Below are 3,713 nucleotides of genomic sequence, written 5' to 3' on the forward strand. Positions count from 1 at the left end.
CACCTTTAATCCCAGCACTTGGGAGGCAGAGGCAGGCGGATGTTTGTGAGTTTGAGGCCAGCCTGGTCTACAGAGCGAGATCCAGGAAAGGCACAAAGTTACACAGAGAAACCCTGTCTCAAAAAACAACAAAAAAAAATAATAAATTTTATTTTGAAATAAAATTTCAAAAAAGTTTTAATTTCTAGTTCCCTGATATTTAAAAATAATGCAAATGTTTTAAGTATTTCTCAGACATTTGTGTTTCATCTTTTGAGAATTCTGTAAATTATTTTTATTGGGTTGGTTATTTTCTTGATGTTCCAGGTTTTTTATTTATTTATTTATTTTAGTTCTTTGTGTATTCTAGATGCTAATCCTCTGTCAGATGTACAGTTGGTAGAGATTCCCCCCCCCACTGCCCCATTTTGAAGGTTGTCTTGTTTCTCAAGTGATGATATCAACAACATACAGAAGCTTTTTAGTTTTATGGGAGATCCCATTTGTTAATTGTTGTTCTTAATGCCAGCACTATCAGGGTGCAGAAGAATTTTAATATTATACATAATTACTCTTATAAATGTTCAGTTAAGGCATTAGTAAAGCTTTGAAATACTCAAAATTTTAACTAACACAAAATATCTTCCTAAATTAACTTAAAATCTGTATGATAAATATGAGAATTACTTAAACTCTGTAAAGAAGTTTCAGGGAATGTTCAAACATTTTTACTGACTTAATGTTATCAGGATATATATATATCTGCACTGCTTTTTCTGCTCTACACCAAGTCTCTTTCTCCTGTATTTATATAATTTTTTCTCTGCAGAGATAAAGGGAGGAAAAGGCAACTGAAACTTACTGTGTCTGTTTCATGTTCCTGGCTTTGAAAATTGCCTCTTGTGCTATGTGCTATCCAAAATTGGAAATAATAGGATAGTACTCTAAGGTGGGATAAAATTACATCTAAGCATTTAAAAAGAACAAAGGATGATAAATTGTAGTTAGAAGTGCCAGCTCATGGGCAAATGATTCCCAACAGCCTTCTCAAAGTTACAAGTTCTTCATATTTGACTGAACATAGTTTTATCTGTGAATTTGGGATAAAAATCCTCATTTTTATCATTCTTTAATTTTGAATTTCTTATCATATGTGTGTATTGTGTTTGGGGCAAGTAGATGATGTGGCACATGAGGTGGAGGGTCAGAAGACAACTTTGTGGAGTCCTTTATCTCTTCCCATGTTTATGTGTGTTCTGGGAGTTAATCTCAATATATTGGACTTCATGGCAAGTGATTTTATACATAGAGCAACTGCACTGGCCCAGGAGCCCTCATTTAAAAAGCAAGTCTGTATAAATTTAATGAGCATATCATTATAATACAACCTGGACTATCTTCAGCATGAACTAGTTTATATTTTCTTATTTTTGTTAGCTGTTTAGTCTTAAGATATAATACACATATTCCCTCTTTATTTAATCTCTAAAACTTCAATTTCTCTTGTTTCTTCATACTTTATGTTTTAAGGTTATTAATTCCTGTATACAATCATTCCCTTGATGGGGAACTTTCCTTTCTTTCTTGTATCTGAAATATGTTATAGCAAATTATACCATTAACATATATTTTTATGAAACCTAAATGTTAATGGATTTAGTGAGTCACTGTCACATTTTAATGACACAAATATCATAGAATTAAAATGACATCAATAAGTTAAAAGAGTTGGTACAGAAAAAATCACACCAAATATAATTATATATATATATGTATATATGTATATATATATATATATGTATATGTTCAAATATAGCACCTATTAAGTCAAAAGGTGAAAATTGTTAAAGAGCTGCTAGTTAGAAAGCATAATGCTCATGTTTGTGTTGAGGACAAAAGAACTGTAAATTTCTGGGGCCTGACAAGAGGGCTCATTGATTAAGAGCAACAACTGTTCTTCCAGAAGACCTCAGTCTGACTCCCAGGATTAATATGGCTGCTCACAATCATCTGGAACTCAGGGGCATTTTATTCTCTCTTCCGGCCTCTATGGGCACAACATGCATGTAGTGTACACACATACACACAAAAACACATAAACATAAAATTAAACAATAATTTGTAAAAGAAATATAAATGCCTAAGGTAATTAACATGCCTTGTAATAGTATTTCATTAAAACCAAATGGAAGAGAAATAGGTAGGTAATCTTCAGACCTCCACTCTCCCTCATCTCCCCCACATCCACTTCCCCAGTGTCATCCCTAGCTCTGTGGCAGAGCACCTGCTGTGAACTGTCATTCTCTGCCCCCATCTCTCAAAGGTCACACAGATCTACAGTCTCCCTCACCACTCCATCCCTTCATCTTAGCCTCCAGTTCCCTCAGGCATTTCCAGGGAAATAATGAAGCCAGGGAAGCATGTAGACAATCTTCAGATCATTGCTTTCCCTCCTCTCCTTCAAATCCAAGTCACTAGTCTCATCCTAGCTCCACAGCAGATGTCTTGCAGTGTCCTCTTCTTCCTCTCTGCCCTCATCCCTAGGGGACTAAGCAGATTATGGTGGCACATCCTGATTTCCTCTCTCCTGCGACCTCATCAGCCCTCATCTCTAGCCCATCCCCTTCCTAAGTGTTAGCTCCCAATGCCTAGAAACACATTCCACCAGGAACTTCCAGTGGCCACACATAGCAGGATCTCAGAAACATTCTCTACCAGGAAACTCACAGCCACCACACTCTCCTAGGAACCAGAAAGGACAGCAAAAATCAAGGAACACAATATTCACTCAAAAATGACAAAACCATACAACAGCACCTAGAATTACAAACATCTCAAACCCAGATCTATCTATGCCAGTATAAATACATAATAACCAGGACAATATGTCTCCACTAAAGCCTAGCAACCTTACCGCAGCAGACCCCAAGAAATGCAACAAAGCTATAGCACAAGACAAAGACTTCAAAATAGTTTTTATGACTATGTTAGAGGTCTCTAAAGAGGAAATGAATAAATCTATTAAAAATTTATGAAAACACACACAATGGAATGAAATGAAGAAAACAGTTCAAGACTTACATGTCAAAACACAATCAATAAAGAAAGGCAAAATTGAGGGAAAATCTGGAAGTGAAACAAAACATAGAGGGACTTCGGAGGTGAGCCTCAGCAACAGAATACAAAAGGTGGGAGAGAGAAGCTCAGTGAAGAAAGACAAGGTAGAAGAAATGGTTACCTCAATCAAACATGTTTTATCTTAAAAGTTTCAGAAACAAAATATCCAGGAAATCTGGGACACTATGAAAAGACCAAATCTGCAAATAACAGGAATAAGAGGAGGAAAAGAAACCTAGGTCAAGGCAAATAAAATGTTTTCAACAAAGTCATAGGAGAAAATTTTCTTAACCAAAGGAGGAGGTACCTATCAAGGTATAAGTAATATATACAACACCAAACACACTAGAACAGAAGAGAAATTCCCCAAAGCATATAATACTCAAAACAGGAAATTTAGAGAACACTGAAAGAATATTAAAAGCTGAAAGGAAAAATAGAACAAAAACTATAAAGGCAAACCTCTTAGAATAGCACCTGACTATTCATTGGAGACTCTAAAAGCCATAAGAGCTTGGACAGATGTTCTACAAACTTTAAGAGATCACAGGTGTCAGCCAAGACTACTATAGCCACCAAAACTTTCAATCACAATGGAAGGAGAAAGAAATACATTC

This window comes from Peromyscus eremicus, chromosome 3, assembly GCF_949786415.1.
Source record: "Peromyscus eremicus chromosome 3, PerEre_H2_v1, whole genome shotgun sequence".
Taxonomy (NCBI): Eukaryota; Metazoa; Chordata; class Mammalia; order Rodentia; family Cricetidae; genus Peromyscus; species Peromyscus eremicus.